The 18,426-nt window shown below is 38.4% G+C and overlaps 1 long non-coding RNA gene across 9 annotated transcripts in view; it reads right to left on the reverse strand.

Moving 5' to 3' along the window:
• Positions 1–18,426, reverse strand: part of LOC123797926 (uncharacterized) — a 230,735-nt gene that overhangs the window by 211,315 nt on the left and 994 nt on the right. The gene's annotated exons all lie outside the window — the stretch shown is intronic.

An 18,426-nucleotide genomic window follows, 5' to 3' on the forward strand; every position in this document is an offset into this window, starting at 1 on the left:
AGGATGGGTTAATAGAGGAAAAAACGAAAATAAAAGCTGCTCTTAAAAAAATCCAAGTCCACGAATGTAGGTTACGGGAGATTACTGACTCAATGAAACGATCCAATGTTAGAATCATCGGCATCCCCAAGGGGGTGGAGAAAAACAGAGGTCTAGAAGAGATATTTGAACAAATTGTAGCTGAAAACTTCCCTAATCTAGCGAGGGAAACAAACATCATGTCCAAGAGGCAGAGAGGACCCCTCCCAAGCTCAACCACGACAAACCTACGCCACGTCACGTCATAGTGCAATTCGCAAATATTAGATCCAAGGATACAGTATTGAAAGCGGCCAGGGCAAAGAAATTTCTCACGTACCAAGGCAAAGGCATCAGAATTACGTCAGACCTGTCTACACAGACCTGGAATGAGACAAAGGATTGGGGGAGCATTTTTAAAGCTCTTTCAGAAAAAAACATGCAGCCAAGGATCCTTTATCCAGCAAGGCTGTCATTCAGAATTGATGGAGAAATAAAGACATTTCAGAATCGCCAGTCATTAACCAATTTCGTAACCACGAAACCAGCCCTACAGGAGATATTACGGGGGGTTCTATAAAGGTAAAAAGGCCCCAAGAGTGATACAGAACAGAAAGTCACAGCCAATACAAACAAAGACTTTAGTGGCAACATGGCATCATTAAAATCATATCTCTCAGTACTCAGTCTTAATGTGAATGGCTTAAATGCTCCCATAGAACGCCACAGGGTTGCAGATTGGATAAAAGGAAATGACCCATCCATTTGCTGTCTACAAGAGACTCATTTCGAACCCAAAGATGCATTCAAACTGAGAGTAAGGGGATGGAGTACCATCTTTCTAGGTTTTAAATTAACTGCATCATGTGTGCAGTTCTAAAAAAAATCAACTTCCACATAGAGAATATATTATCTCTTACATTACTTTAAAACGGAATACTTGACATAGAGCCAGTATGGAGAAAGGAGAAAACAATCTTAGCACAATATGATGTACAAAGAACTGAATACTCATTCTATGATGATGTATGTGAGTGTATATGTATGTATGTGAAAGAGAGAGAGAGAGCTACCATAATGTAAATAGAAGATATTCCAGCTCCTGAGTAGCCGTATTGAAATGTGGTACCTAAGGCATCTCCTAAACGGAAGGTACCCTGAATAGGTTCTTTCATCACTTACTTGGAAATCCACCATATCTCTTTTTTATTTGTACAGGAGTACATCTCCCTTCAATGTCAGATGCAGGGTGGAATATGAAACTATTCACTTAAAAAATATCTTTACCCTGGCTCAGTCAGAAGAGCAGGCAACTCTTGATCTTGGAGATGTGAGTTGAAGCCCCATGCTGGGTTTAGAGATTACTTTAAAAAAAAAAATTTTTTAACAAAAAAATAAAATAAAATAAAATAAAATAAAATAAAAGTCCTTACTAGCATTTGAAGGAAGCCCAAAATACAAAACATTCATCATTTGTCAAATACATATTGGTCCAGACTATATTCTAGATACTGCAATGGATAATGCAGCAAAGTGGTTAAGAACACAGACTGGGTAGCCAAATTGTCTAGGTTGCAATGGTGGTTCCATTTCTTACTATCTGTGTTATATTGGGTAAAATACTTAACTTCTTGTGCCTAGTTTTTTTCATATGTGAAATGGGTATAATAATACAAGGTTGTCATAAGGATCAAATAACTCAATAAAAGTAAAAGTGAGAAGAGTTTTTTCCTTACTGAGGCATTTCCAACAAACAGAATGCAATGACTTCCAAGGCCAGTTAAAAAAAGTAATGCAATTTCATTGTGGGTCTCTCTTTCTTAGGATTCTCACTCTAGATCCTAGTCACCACATTATAAGGAAACAAGAAACAGGACACAAGTAAAGGCCATGTCAAGATGTTCTGGCCAACAGTCCAACTAAAGTTCCAGTCAACAGTGAGCATCAACTAGTAGACATGCATATGAACAAGCCCACAGGTGATTCCAGTTCCCAGCTTTCAAACTATCCTAGGAGTAGGTGAGCTGTCTCTACTCAGCCCTGCTCCATCACATTTGCATAACAAAACAAATTTTGTTATTGTTTTAAGTCACTAAATTTTGTCATGGTTAGTTACTCATCAATGGAAAACCAGAACAGGCACTATAACCAGAAGATCCAGTTTCCTCCTTCAAAGAGTAGCACAGACCAGTAGACAGGGATAGTATGACCAACTAAAAAAAGCATGGACTTTGGAGTCAGGTTGTCCACAGTTCTAATCCTCTCTGCTTATTGCCAACCACCTCCTGATCTCTGCTTCTGCATCTGGAAAATCATAGCAATAATACTTGCCCTCTGAGGATTGCCACATACCCCAGCAAACCATCTCTCTGCTTTGAGTATTGCCTCTTTTGAAGGATTGGGTAGCTTAAAGGATTGGGTAGATCTTAACTATGAAGTTCTTAAAGAGGTGACACAGGGGTTTCACACAGAATTTCACAGAAAGCTACCTAAGCATTCCCTTTATACAACAATCCTTCTCCTGAAGGTTTTCCATTCTGAGCAGGCAGCAAAATCTTTTTCTCTTTCTCCATACAGCTCTCTTACAGTAACTCCACCCTCCATTCTGTCCCATCCCCATAATGTACCAGCCCTGGTCTCCAGTCTTCTACTCAAGCCCAACAGCCAAGACCTGAGCCAAGGTCCAGGCTCCAAGACTTCTCTCATTTCCTCAGAAGGGAAACATACATGGAACTTCCTGGGAAAAGCAGTCTCAGCTCCCTCTCGGTTGCTTTCCTTATTAAAAACAAACAAAACCCCACACAACTACAATGAGATATCACCTTACACTTGTCAGAACGGCTAAAATCAATAACACAAGAAATAGCAAGTACTGGTGAGGATGTAAATAAAAAGGAACCCTTGCACACTGTTGGTGGGAATACAAACTGGAGCCAAACTGTAGTAAACAGTATAGACGTTCCTCAAAAAATTAAAAATAGAATAACAATATGATCCGTCATTCCCCTACTGGATATTTACCCAAAGAAAACAAAAACACTAATTCCAAAAGATATATGTACTCCTGTGTTCACTGCAGCATTATTTACAATAGCCAAGATATGGAAACAACACAAGCGTCCATCCATAGATGAATGGATAAAAGAAGATGCGGTATATATACAATAGAATATTACTCAGCCATTAAAAAGAATGAGATCTTGCCATTTGAAACAACGTGAATGGACCTACAGGGTATAATGCTGAGTAAAATAAGTCAAGACAGACAAAGACAAATACCATGTGACTTCACTCACATGTGGAATTTAAGAAACAAAGGAACAAAGACCAAAAGAAACAAACAAACAAACAAAAAGACCACAGACTCTTAAATACAGAGAACAAACTAGTGGTTGCCAGAGGGCAGGTAAGGGAAGGAGGAGTAAAATAAAGGGAATTAAGAATACAAGTATCTTGATGAGCACTGAGTAAATACAGAATGGCTGAATCATTATACTATACACCTGAAACTAATATAACAATGTATGTTAATTATACTTCAATTTTTAAAAATCAGCACATTACTAGATTATGCAAAAACCCTAATAAGCAAGATTGACCCCCTCTACCTTAAAGTCAAGGGTGTATGAGAAACTGTGCATATTCATATATTCTTAATATTTTGCCCCTAATACACTTGACTCTATCACTCTGTTTTTCACCTTCAGACCTTAGGAAATACTGTCCTGCCTGGAACACTATCCCCATCCCCCCCCACCCAACTTCTTATCCCATTCCCTTCACCTGCCTAACTTTTAATCATCCTTCAGTTCTGAACTTAGAAGTTACTTCCTCCAAGAACTCATCACTGACTGCCCACCCCACAGCCTAGGTTGGCACACCTCCTTTATGTGAATTCAGCAGGCCTCCTTTTGTGAACACCTTCCAGTCTACCCAATTATGGTGCTTACTGCACTGTATTGTAATTGCCTGTTTGGTCCATCTCCTCCCAACTATACTATAAACACCATGGGGGCAATAAGAATTCTGTTTTGGTACATTTTTTTAAGATTTTTTTTATGGGGGGGGGGAGCCTGACTCAGGGCTCAATTTCACAACCCTGAAATCATGACCTGAGACAACACCAAGAGTCAGACACTCAATGCCACCCAGGCACCCCAATAACAATTCTGTTTTGATTAGACCACTGTATCTCTTAGTTCAGAGGATGGCAACCATAAGTGCTCAATAAATACCTGAAATGACCCATATAAAGTAGCTAGCACAGAACCTGACACTTGATCCCCAATTCCAATAAAAATTGCTTCTCTCTTCTTTATGCTGATCAGGTACCCTGTTGAGAACTCCATCCTAGCATCAACAACATGTTAATATTTATTGATTTAAATGCTTACTCCACTAGACTGCTGACTGAATTTATTAAGTATAAAGCATTTTATTTATTTATTTATTTTTAAACGGCCAGGTACTCAAGAAAAGTGGGCTGAATGAAAGATATAGGGAGACAAATATGGAAACTATTTCGATACACAGTGATAAAGGCAAAAATCTATACAGAGAACAAATAGCAACAGAGAAGAAGAAATGCCAACTTCGCTTCGGAAAGTTATGAAAAATCACATGAAGGATTTAAAATGTGAGCTTTATGAACAAAATCTTTCAAAGGAGAGAAAAGAAACAGCATGGTCCAAGGAAAGGAGGCATTTTCCACTTATGACAAGCGATTCATCCAGTATGTGGACTAAAGAGAGAGAAACATGAAATTAGGAATGATAAGGCTAGAGTGGTAGGCAGGGACTAGATCACAAAGGTTCTCGGGTGCTGGCTGCAATGCTAAAGAGTTTTGCATTTTATCTCATAAGTGACTCAACAATAATAAAGGATTCTGAGCAGCTGAATTATAATGCATATAGATTTGTGTTACAGAATGCTTACTCTAGCAGCAAGTAGAGAATGAATGTCTGGTATCAAGGACACCAATCTGGGGCTAATTGCGTTAGTCCAAGGCAATACATGCACATGCCTGAAGAAAGGTATCTGTAGTGATGAGGGAAGAGAAAGCAGTTTTGAAAGGTAAATTTAGAAAACAAATGACTGCTTCTCAGTTGACCAAAATTAAAGCTGAAATCAATCAAGCAGAAACCAGAAGTACAGTAGAGCAGATCAACAGGACTAGAAGCTGGTTCTTGGAGAGAATCAATAAAATTGACAGACCACTGGCAAGACTTATCCAAAAGAAAAGAGAAAGGACCCCGATTATTAAAATTATGAATGAAAAAGGAGAGGTCACGACGAACACCATTGAAATTGGAAGGATTATTAGAAATTTTTATCAACAGCTATATGCCAATAAACTAAGCAATCTGGAAGAGATGGAATCCTTCCTGGAAACCTATAAACTACCAAGATTGAAAAAGGAAGAAATTGATTTCTTAAACAGGCCAATTAATTATGAAGAAATTGAGTCAGTGATAAACAACCTTCCAAATAACAAAACTCCAGGCCCGGACGGTTTTCCTGGGGAATTCTACCAAACATTCAAAGAAGAAATAATACCTATTCTCCTAAAGCTATTTCAAAAAATAGAAACAGAAGGAAAGCTACCAAACTCATTCTATGAGGCCAATATTACCTTGATCCCCAAACCAGGCAAAGACCCCCTCAAAAAGGAGAATTACAGACCGATTTCCCTAATGAATATGGACGCCAAAATCCTCAACAAGATACTTGCTGATAGAATCCAACAGTTCATTAAAAGGATTATCCACCACGATCAAGTGGGATTCATACCTGGGATGCAAGCGTGGTTCAATATTCGCAAATCAATCAGCGTGATACATCATATCAACAAGAAAAGACTCAAGAACCATATGATCCTCTCAATCGATGCCGAAAAAGCATTTGACAAAATACAGCATCCTTTCCTGATTAAAACCCTTCAGAGTGTAGGAATAGAAGGTACATTTCTCAATCTCATAAAAGCCATCTATGAAAAGCCTACTGCAAATATTATTCTCAATGGGGAAAAGCTGGAAGCCTTTCCCTTAAGATCAGGAACACGACAAGGATGCCCACTCTCTCCACTATTATTCAACATAGTACTAGAAGTCCTTGCAACAGCAATCAGACAACAAAAAGGGATCAAAGGTATTCAGATCGGCAAAGAAGAAGTCAAAATGTCTCTCTTCGCAGATGACATCATACTCTATATGGAAAACCCAAAAGAAGCCACTCCCAAACTATTAGAAGTTATAGAGCAATTCAGTAACGTGGCGGGATACAAAATCAATGCTCAGAAATCAGTTGCATTTCTGTACACGAATAACGAGAACAAAGAAAGAGAAATCAGGGAATCCATCCCATTTACAATAGCACCAAAAACCATACGTTACCTTGGAATTAACTTAACCAGAGACGTAAAGGACCTATATTCTAGAAACTATAAATCACTCTTAAAAGACATTGAGGAAGACATAAAAAGATGGAAAGATATTCCATGCTCATGGATCGGAAGAATTAACATAGTTAAAATGTCCATGCTACCCAGAGCAATCTACACTTTCAATGCTATCCCGATCAAAATACCGAGAACGTTTTTCAAAGAACTGGAACAAATAGTCCTTAAATTTGTATGGAACCAGAAAAGACCCCGAATCTCCAAGGAACTGTTGAAAAGGAAAAACAAAGCTGGGGGCATCACAATGCCGGATTTCGAGCTGTACTACAAAGCTGTGATCACAAAGACAGCATGGTACTGGCACAAAAACAGACACATAGACCAATGGAACAGAATAGAGAGCCCAGAAATGGACCCTCAGCTCTTTGGGCAACTAATATTTGATAAAGCAGGAAAAAACATCCGGTGGGAAAAAGTCTCTTCAATAAATGGTGCTGGGAAAATTGGACAGCTACATGCAAAAGAATGAAACTTGACCACTATCTCACACCACACACAAAAATAAACTCCAAATGGATGAAAGACCTCGATGTGAGACAGGAATCCATCAAAATTCTAGAGGAGAACATAGGCAGCAACCTCTACGACATCGGCCAAAGCAACCTTTTTCATGACACATCCCCAAAGGCAAGAGAAACAAAAGATAAAATGAATTTATGGGACTTCATCAAGATTAAAAGTTTCTGCACATCCAAGGAAACAGTCAGAAAAACTAAGAGGCAGCCCACGGAACGGGAGAATATATTTGCAAATGACACTACAGATAAAGGACTGGTATCCAAGATCTACAAAGAACTTCTCAAACTCAATACACGAGAAACAAATAAACAAATCAAAAAATGGGCAGAAGATATGAACAGACACTTTTCCAATGAAGACATACAAATGGCTAACAGACACATGAAAAAATGTTCAAAATCATTAGCCATCAAGGAAATTCAAATCAAAACCACACTGAGATACCACCTTACGCCAGTTAGAATGGCAAAAATAGACAAGGCAAGAAACAACAATTGTTGGAGAGGATGTGGAGAAAGGGGATCCCTCCTACATTGTTGGTGGGAATGCAAGTTGGTACAGCCACTCTGGAAAACCGTGTGGAGGTCCCTTAAAAAATTAAAAATTGAGCTACCCTATGATCCAGCCATTGCACTACTGGGTGTTTACCCCAAAGATACAGACGTAGTGAAGAGAAGGGCCATATGCACCCCAATGTTCATAGCAGCAATGTCCACAATAGCTAAATCGTGGAAGGAGCCGAGATGCCCTGCAACAGATGACTGGATTAAGAAGTTGTGGTCCATATATACAATGGAATATTACTCAGCAATCAGAAAGAATGAGTTCTCAACATTTGCTACAACATGGACGGCACTGGAGGAGATAATGCTTAGTGAAATAAGTCAAGCAGAGAAAGACAACTATCATATGATTTCTCTCATCTATGGAACATAAGAACTAGAATGATCAGTAGGGGAAGAAAGGGATAAAGAAAGGGGGGGTAATCAGAAGGGGGAATGAAACATGAGAGACTATGGACTATGAGAAACAAACTGAGGGCTACAGAGGGGAGGGGGGTGGGGGAATGGGATAGACCGGTGATGGGTAGTAAGGAGGGCACATATTGCATGGTGCACTGGGTGTTATACACAACTAATGAATCATCGAGCCTTACATCGAAAACCGGGGATGTACTGTATGGTGACTAACATAATATAATAAAAAATCATTATTAAAATAAAAAAAAATAAAAATAAAAAAATAAAACTGAGTAAAAAAAAAAAAAAGAAAACAAATGACTGCTTCTGATGGGGTGTAAAGAATGGAAAAGTGGAAATCTGGGACAATTCTCAAATTTCCTGCTTTGGCTGATCTGGTAAGTAAGAACAAAGAGGTCAGGAGAGAGGAGAAGAAACATCACGGTAGAGAGGAGGGAGACACTAAAGAAATGACAGCTCTGAAGTGCTGATGGGACATTCAAGTACAACTATTCAACCAGCTTTTGGAAAAGAACCTAAGTGGTGTGCTCCTTCTTTTTCTATTCCAGAGGATATTTCTTCACTCCTAAAGAAGGGAAAACCTGGGGTGGAGGTCAACTTTTCCCACATTTCTAGCTGGACTGTTGTCATCACTAAGCAGCCACGAGGAAGTTGATGACTCTCCCCCGGGATGGCTAGAGAGGGAGACACACTTCCTCAGTCTATACAGGCACCACCTAACCTGACTTCCCACAAATGAATACAAATGCCAATGGAAATATAAGCTGATCTTTATTGATAAAGAATTCTTCAAAACCTCCCAACCTCTCTCTAAAAGCTATACACATCTTTACCTATTAACTGGGACACAATCCAAGTTCTTCTGACTCTTATCTAGGATTTGCATATATTCCCATCATTGATCACCCTTCATTATGTCATTAACTCTCCTTGTAGAAAATATTATTGTTTTTCAGCATCCCTGTTTCATTATCCCTTCCTAACCACATCCAGATTTTTCAGATATATACCCCATCCCCCATGCAACCCATGTACTTTGGGTAAAGCTGATTCAAGGTCTATCTCAGGTACACCTTGATTGACTTAAACTAGCAAACAGGTCTATTCCCCTGGCCATACTCACGGTTGTACTGTTGATCATGTGATTTAAACAGTCCAATGAGGATAAATCTCAGGACTCTTGCTTAGAATATTCAGATGAAAGTTCTTTTTCCCACAAGAATAAACAAGGAAACATATATACTTGATTACTACTGGCAGCCGTCCTACATCATGAGGTTAATGAGCCTCACACCACACAAGACAAAACAGAATCATTAAGTCATCGGATCACCCAAACCTAAAATCTGTCCCACTTCCAGATTTTCTCATAATTGTGTCAATACCTTTTCTTATTATTGTTTCGGCAAGCGTGAGCCATATTTTCTATTATTTCTCCCCCCAAGTCATACTAACTATTTCAGAACCTGGTATTAAAATGTGAAATGAGCCAAGTAAGAGAAGCATGGTGCAGGGCACATCTCAGGCTGAGCAGCTGGCCATCCTGATAATAAAGCTGAAAAATTGTTGGCCAATCTGTTAGCTCTTGTGATGGGCAAAGAACAGCCTCTCTTTGCAAACACTGCATTTTCCAAAAAGGCACACCATCCTCTCTCGTTAGGCCTCCTCTAACATCACTCGGGTGAATTTGATGATTGGACCACTTCTTTGAACTGGCACCCCTCAATGAAAATTTTAAAGATTGTTGGCTCCAACTACTTGTGCACGGTACCCTTAGGACATGGAGTACTTAGCAATTTGCATCCTCAGCTTTGGGATTTAGCTGCCACCGGTGATAAATTTCACTTATAATCCAGTTGCATATCTTTATCTCTATGTATATATCTATCTACACCCAAAGCCATAACCATAGCCATACCTATACTTATACCTACCCCTACACCATGCTTATGACTGTATCTATTTACCTATATACAGACCTATATCTATGCATATGTCTGTGTTTAAGTCTGTACATCCACCTGCACATACACTATGCTGTCGTAACATTTTGGTTGTTATAGCAGTTAAATGCCTTAACATATTCAGGTGCTCAGGGAACATTAACTGAGTGAATTGAAAGGTGCCTGTGACATTTTAAATTCTCAATAAAGGCTAGGCATTATTATTTGTATTTATTGTTAGTAAAGGTAACAATTAAGAATTACATCTTAAGCTTGCTTATCAATAAGGAAATGTATTATCTCAGATAATTTCAAGACCAGAAGTAAAAGAGACTCTACGTAGAGTAAGATTAAAGGTTCAGGGATATTGTCAAGATGCTTTCCCCCTCTTCACTCGCCATCCTCATATTGGGTTCATCCCAAACCGATTCCCTTGCAGTCGCAAGATGACTGCAGATGGCAATCAGGACTCTGTGCTTCCTTGTTCATTCCCAATTGAAGAGAAGAAGAGAGTATTTCTCCCCAAGCCCAGGAATTAAGTCTTTCCTTTTTCTTGGCCCTTCTTTCGGCCCTTCTCTTCACTTGCCTATGTGGCAAGCAGTCAGGAGTGGCTCCATTCAATTTAAGAATAAAGAAATTTTAAAAAGATTGACAGCTCACAGAACATCTGGGAAGCTTGGGAACAGTGCAGCAAAGAAAAAAGCCTAAGAGCAAAGCATAAAACTAGTCTTATGAGGAAGCTGTGACCACTGAGCTTTAGACCCATTCCTGAACCACCAACAAGGAAGGCAGCGGAAAGGATTCACATGATTAGTAATGCCTAGAGCATGTATCTATACCTTAGCTGCAAGGGAGGCTAAGAAAGCATATTATCTGGCAATTTGGAATTTTACAGTGGGAAGTGTGCTCTGAACTCTGACCTAGATACATAAAGCAGGAATTTCCTAGACACAGAAAGAGATTCAGATAGCTGGCAACCACTAAGGTCCACTGCATGCAGACAGAGCTATTACAGGAGCTTCTGCGAACTCAGCCACCCAGGCAGTGGCTTTCCCTGGAGAAAAGAGACCTCGTGAACAAAACTGAAAAGGTGTGCTCACCAAATTCTGCAACATTTCAGGATTCAAGCAAAAGTGAAAGAAAAGTTCCCCATTTCACGTAGCAGCAGACTACTGCACTGTGGGTCCCCAGTACCGCAGAGGCAGACAGCATTACTGGAAGGCCTCCAGTTTGCATTCGTGGTGTAAAGGCTTTGACTCAAGAGACACTGAATTAATCTCTGTTAGTGGGAAGGATGGTGTAGAGCTGTCAAGGCAAGCATGACTCAGCCAGCGGCAAAAGCAGTGACAGCAGCTCATCCAGCCACAGTGACAGGGAACAATAATCAGAACAGATTCCCCAGAACACAGAAGATACCCCTTGAGGATTCTTAGGATATGTAGGGAAGGGAAAATTTACAAGAGACTAGAATTCCTTAAAATGAAGAGGGAATTTGAAATCAGCAAAATTTGGGTGTTAATGTTAAAATCCAACATCTCAGAGACCTGTGGATCACACATGTGTTTAAAGAAACATCTGACATCTTATTTCCTGGAATTGGAGCTCTTAGAAGGAGAAGGGAGCACTTTTGCTACCTAGTTTCCTTTCTCCTCCTACTAAACACGTGAGGCAGGTTTCCTGGAATCCTCTGCCACCCAGTTTTTTTCAAGGTTGTTTTCTTCTAGACATTCAAATCTCAGCAATTAAGACACATTCTAAGAGAAGTCTGATTTGATGGCTCAATGTATAATTGCTGCACTTCCCCCAGCCCAACTACTCTGATATTATTCTCTTCTATTTTCTTCAGAGAATATAAATCTAGCTAAATTCTTCAAACTTATTTCTTCTTATTTCTTGTTTACTGTCTGTCCGCACATAAACATTCACCAGAATGTGAACTCCAGGAGAGTGGCTTTGCATATATTGTTACAGATAAATTCCTGTAGCCTTAGGACAGTAATTGGCACGTATGGTAGGCACTCAACAAATATTTTTTGAATGAGTATGAGTATCTGACTCCTCACAGAATTGAGGCTATTTGACACCACATAAAAATTAAAACTTTATGTCTATAAATCTTTATTTCAATTCAAACAACTTTGTCTCTCATTATTAAACAATCTCTATATAAAATCCTCTACACCTTTTCTGTCTGGGGCACTCCTTTTCCAAACTACACTTCTCACTACCCCTTCCCCCGTACCCTCAGACATATACTTCATCTGCTTAACTCCTTCCCAATCCCTCTGGTTTACCCAGCCTTTTAACAAGGAAGATGAAAGGAGTGAAACACCAGAATCAATACCAGAGAGCAAATCAGAATGGCAACAGAGAAGCTGAGGACTGAAAAGGCACAGAACATCAGTTTACCAAGATCAATTATTTTAGGAGCTGAACCTAGAATGCATAAATTATACTAGAACTAGGTAATGGACAAAGAAAAAGAAAAAAGAAACTATTTAAGCTAGCTACCATAGTGTTAAATGGGATGAAGAATTCAGGAGTAGGAGTTTCTGAAACTAAACCCAAAGACCTTGTTTTCAACCAATGTCTTGCCAAGCGTTCTTTGAGGGTCAAGGCTTACCCATCGCAATGACAGAGAATGTATGGTATAGCAGAAATCTGAACATGAGCTTTGGAGACAGAACTGAGCCTGAGTCCCAACCTTGCCAACCAAGATAACCTCTCAGAGAATAATTTTCCATATAAAAAGGACAAGCTAATCAGCCTCTCAGAGAAGCAATCTGTAAAGTATCAATTATAATCACAGTACCTGTTTCATGGGATTATTGTGAGGATTAAATAAATTAATGCACATAAAATCAGTGGTGCAGTTCTCTACCCATAGTTAACTGCTATTCATTCATTCAGCAAATAACTACATATGTTATTATTGCCTTTTTAACCTATCTAGTTGACTCATGAGATAATAATAGCTGTTATTCATTTTGCCAGGCATCGTACTAAGCACTTAAGAAGCATGATGACTTTTTACTTTTCACAGGCCTCTGAGGAAAAACTATTATTGTTGCACATTACAGATGAAAAAAAGTTGGAAGTAATCCAAACAAAAGACCAGAGGTAACCCAGATGATTTAAGCCCTCCGTGAAGAGGTATGAAGTTCACCTACAAGATGAGTGGGAATCCTGGTGCTGATGTATTAGAGACTTGCTTCTTCTTCCAAAGCTTTACTTTTTCCCTGAAAACTTTTTTATATTTTTTAGAAGGATCTCTTACATACTAGATGTTGAAACCTGGCACTGGGACTTCAGAAAACAAATTCCTTCCCCATGTTTATACCAAGAATTGGAGCATATCTCAAATTTAATTGAGATAAAGACTTAAATGTACAATAATATCGATTCATTGGTCTGTTTAATTTCAGGAGTTTAGCTTTCTCTTTTTTTTTTCCACTTTATTTTTGCTCAGCCTAATGCCTTTTATAGATCTTAGCATTGCTAACCAAGCTGCGATATTCACTCAGTTATCTGCTTCAGATTTCAAATGATACACATAAATTTTAAGACATTACATCTTCAGTGGACCTTAGAAATCATCTATCTAGTCCAGCAATTTACAAATTACTCTAAACAAATGAAGGAATCCTTTCTCAGCTGATTCATTTTGTTTCAGAGAGCAAGTGTTATTTCTTTGAAACCAAATTCCACTGAGAATATGTATGTGTTTGTTTCTTTGTTTACATTAAACCGCCAAGCTGATCCAATAAGAAAACTTTATTCACACCTTTTCATTCATTTATTCATTGAGTTTGACCCCACATATGCCAGAGTTTCTGACAACCAGTGAAGAAGAAGAAAAGGACGTGATCTCGCCTCAAGAAACATATGTTCTAGTCAGGAAGGCAAGACACACAAGGACAACCACATCCAATATGAGGACAGCTACAGCAGAAGCTTGTAGGGGAACTGTGAGGACATGATTGAGAGGGATTAAGACAAGAATGGAGATCACCTACAGCTGGGACTCAGAAACGGGATGAGAGAAGTAGGATAATTTCCAGGCAAAAGCAACAATAAACGCTAGCAAGAGAGAAAATGAAGAGCTCAGAATGGGAAATAATTGATATGGCTGGACAGTGAGATTCATTGCATGTGATAGGTACTCAATAAATAGCTGGTTAGTTGATTAATTAATTAAACTGGAGGAAATAGACTACAAAAGTAGATAAAAGTCAGTTCACGAAGGGGCTCACAGGCTGACTCAAAGAATTCAATTTTATTTTCTAAACTAGGAATTGAAAAAACAAATGTCTAAAGGGATTTTATAGGAAATGTGAATAAGTAAAGTGGGCCAGGTATGGAAAAAAATAGTAATTATGAGGACTATATATGAAGTACTTGCCTTATTCAGGTACAATATAAGGTACTGTCAGCACATAGATGTCTAATATGATCCTGGCCATTATGCTGCACACATAAATAAGTACTCAGTATATAATGTGATGATTGCCTCCATTCACATACCAAATACAATAGGATCATTGAGGAGGGGCTTTACTTAATTCTATTAGATAGATATTACTGATGAGATTGTATCTGAGACAATTTGAGGAATGAGTAGGAGCTCATCTTTCTACTTCCAGCTACACACCCTTCAACCCAATCAGGCTGGTCTCCTCACTGATCCACAACACCCTGCACTATTATGTCCTCCCTCAAGTCTTTCACTCTGCCTGGTATGCCCTGCATCCCTTCTTTATTTACCCAATTCCTACCAACTCTTAAAGGCCCAATGTAGGCCTTCTCACGCATAAAATCCAAGAAGACTTCCAGGTATCAAATGTTACTTGAGAATGTACCAGAGGCAAGACACTACTGAGAGGCTGAAAGACATTAGGACATAAGAGTGTAAAAGTGCTCAAGAAGGGGTGTCTTATTATGTGTGGTGAGAGGCTTACTAGTTTGGGACTCAAGGATTCACTGGCTTTGTGCTTATAGGCAGATCTTTGAGTCTCTGTTTTCCTCAGCAGTCTTAGCTCTAAAATAGAGGCTTATCCCCAGGATCTTTTTGGTCTCTTTCAGTTCTAAAATTGTAACTGTGATTTCGTGAAGGAATTTGATCTCTTTGTTATATTTCCCATAGGATTTCCACATATGCTTTCAAAATTTTCCTTATGCAATTTGATGAGTGGAACTCATGAACGAATCATTGGTAGCAGTACTGAACAGTGTCTTCTCTGTACCATTATAAATGCCATATAATTCCTACCATGGATTTAGGAAATTGCAAAGGGCACAGGTTAATTACAATAAAATTGGCTGTCAGTGTTCCCCTGTTCTACTTTGGTCACCACCTGTTACTTTAAGAATAGGTCACCTGTGGTTCTTTCTCTGCACCCTTACAATTTCATGGCAGCGAGAAAATAGAAGGCAGGTAGATTACAGATCCTGAACATTAAATCACAGAAACACCACCTGTGGAAAACGACATATACAAATTGGGGAAGTCATGAGAGTATACCAAAAAAATAACTGAAAAGGAATTGCTTTTTATATTATTTTAGTTATTATAAATTACTGAGAAGGAATTGTTTGCATTTTATCCACTTTTATTTTTTTCTTTAAGATTTTATTTATTTATTTTGACAGAGAGACAGCCAGCGAGAGAGGGAACACAACAGGGGAGTGGGAGAGGAAGAAGCAGGCTCCCAGCGGAGGAGCCCGATGTGGGACTCGATCCCAGAACTCCAGGATCATGCCCTGAGCCGAAGGCAGACGCTTAACGACTGTGCTACCCAGACACCCTGCATTTTATCCACTTTTAAAATTCATATTCATTTTGCCTCTTTCAAACTTGCTGTAGGAGTCGTACTTTTGGTTACAAGAAGAACCAACCTGGCTAGGTTTAAGCAAAAAGCAAATATAGTGAAAGTAAACTAGGGTACCTCATGAACTCCAAGTAAAACTCAAGAAGAGGGAAGGACCAGATCAACTCCAGTGACCTCAGCAGTGCGACTTTATTGACCCTCTTACCACAGAATTTCCTTTCTCTGACTTCACCTCCTGTGACTTCCAGTCTGTATCTTCCTCCCACCTCTTTTAATTCCTAGGAAAAAGCATCCTTTGGACACAATTTAGGTCAAATGTCCTACTCGGGCACAATTAACCATGACAAAAAATATTTGTTACAAGACTAACATATTACAAACATGGCTACTAGGGGCCCAGCCTTATAGAAGACAGACCAGTTCCAGAGAAGGGGCAAATGTGGGACTCTAGGAAGCCACCTCAAGAGATGTCTGCCTATTGCACATACTTTTTTCTGCTGGGTTTTTTTGTTTTTTTACCATTCTTCCCTCTCTCCCTAAACCCTTCTCCCCACCATTACCAATATCTATATATCATTGTATAAAATTGTTCCTAGAGTGGGCTCAAAATATCCTGCTAGATGTACATATTTTATAAAAAATTAAAATAAAGAAGGGACAGAAAATGGTCTGTTATTCTACAAATTAAAATGTATACAATTCCATTTGATTGTGTGCACTATATAGAGTCATCCAAAATCAACTAAAATATTCCGTAAAGACTAGCCATTACATATGCTCTGTCAAAATGTAACTTTCACTCTCACAACCACAGGACATTCTTTCTTGATTATTAAAGACGTTCAAGAGCCCAAAAATAAACCCATACATACATGGTCAATTAATTTATGACAAAAAAAACAAGAATATAAGATGGGGAAAGGATAGTATCTGCAATAAATGGTGTTGGAAAAACTGGACAGCCACACGTACAAGAATACAACTAGACTACTATCTTTACACCATACACGAAAATTAACTCAAAATGGATTAGAGGCTTGAATGTAAAACCTGAAACCACAAAACTCCTCAAAGAAAACAGGTGGTAAGCTCCCTGACATGGGTCTTGGCAATGATTTTTTTGGATCCAGCCTCAAAAGCAAAGGCAACAAGAGCAAGAATAAATGAGTGGGACTTATCAAACTAAAAACCTTCTGCAGAGCAAAGGAAATTATCAATAAAATGAAAAGGCAACCTACTGAATGGGAGAAAATATTTGCAAATCATGTGGGATCTGATAAGGTGTTAATACCCAAAATATATAAAGAACTCATAAAATTCAACAAAAAAATCAAATTAAAAATTGGGCAGAGGATCTAAATAGACATTTTTCCGAAGAAGACATATGGATGGACAACAGGCATATGCAAAAATACTCAACTGTCACTTATCCTCAGAGAAATGCAAATCAAAACCACAATGAGTGCAGGGGGTTGGGGGATGGCTTAAATAAGTGATACTGATTAAGGAGTACACTTGTGATGAGCACCAGCTGTTACATGGAAGTGTTGAATCACTGTATAACTGAAACTAATATTACACTACATGTTAACTAACTGGAATTCAAATACAAAGTTAAATTTTTTTTAAAAAAATTTTTAAAAAACCACAATGCGATATCACCTCTCACTTGTCAGAATGGCTATTATCAAAAAGACAAGAAATAGGGGCACCTGGCTGGCTCAGTCAATACAGCGTGCAACTCTTGATCTTGGGCTTCTGAGTTCGAGCCCCACACTGGGTTTAGAGATTACTTTTAAAAATTAAATTAAATTAAACTATACTCATGCATCGTTAAAAAAAAAAAGATAAGAAATAACAAGTGTTGATGAGGATGTGGAGAAAAGGGAACTTGCATGCACTGCTGGTGGTAATGTAAACTGGTGCAGCCACTGTGGAAAACAGTATATAGGTTCCTAAAAAAATTAAAAATAGAATTACCATATAGTCCAAAAATTCCACTTCTGGGTATTTATTCAAAGAAAACAAAAACACTAATTCAAAAAGATATATGCACTCCCACATTCGCTGCACCATTATTTACAATAGCCAAGATTTGGAAACAACCTAAATGTCTATCAATAGATGAATGGATAAAGAAAATGTGCGTGATGTCACACAACAGAATACTACACAGCCATAAAGAGAGAATGAAATCCTGTCATTTGTGACAACATGGATGTACCCAGAAAGCATTATGCTAAGTGAAATAAGTCAGAGAAAGACAAATATCATATGATTTTACTTATATATGGAATCAAAACAACAAGCTCATAGATACAGAGAACAGATCGGTGGTTGCCAGAGGTGGAGGTGAGCAAAATGAGTAAAGGGGTCAAAAGGCACAAACTTCTAGTTATAAAATAAGTAAGTCATGAGGAGACAATGCACAGCATGGCAACTATAGTTAATAATACTGTATTGATTGAATATCTGAAAATTGCTAAGAAAGTAAATCTTAAAGTCCTCATCACACGAAAAAACTTCTGGAACTATGTATGGCAACAGATGTTAACTAGATTTATAGTGGTGATCATTTTCTCAATATATACAAATGTCAAATAATTATGTTGCCCACTTAAATTTAATATAATGTAATATATTAATTCAAAATATATTACTTCAAAAACTTCAAAAATTCT

Source organism: Ursus americanus, chromosome 9 (genome assembly GCF_024610735.1).
Source record: "Ursus americanus isolate L20-20 chromosome 9, mUrsAme1.1.p, whole genome shotgun sequence".
Classification (NCBI taxonomy): domain Eukaryota; kingdom Metazoa; phylum Chordata; class Mammalia; order Carnivora; family Ursidae; genus Ursus; species Ursus americanus.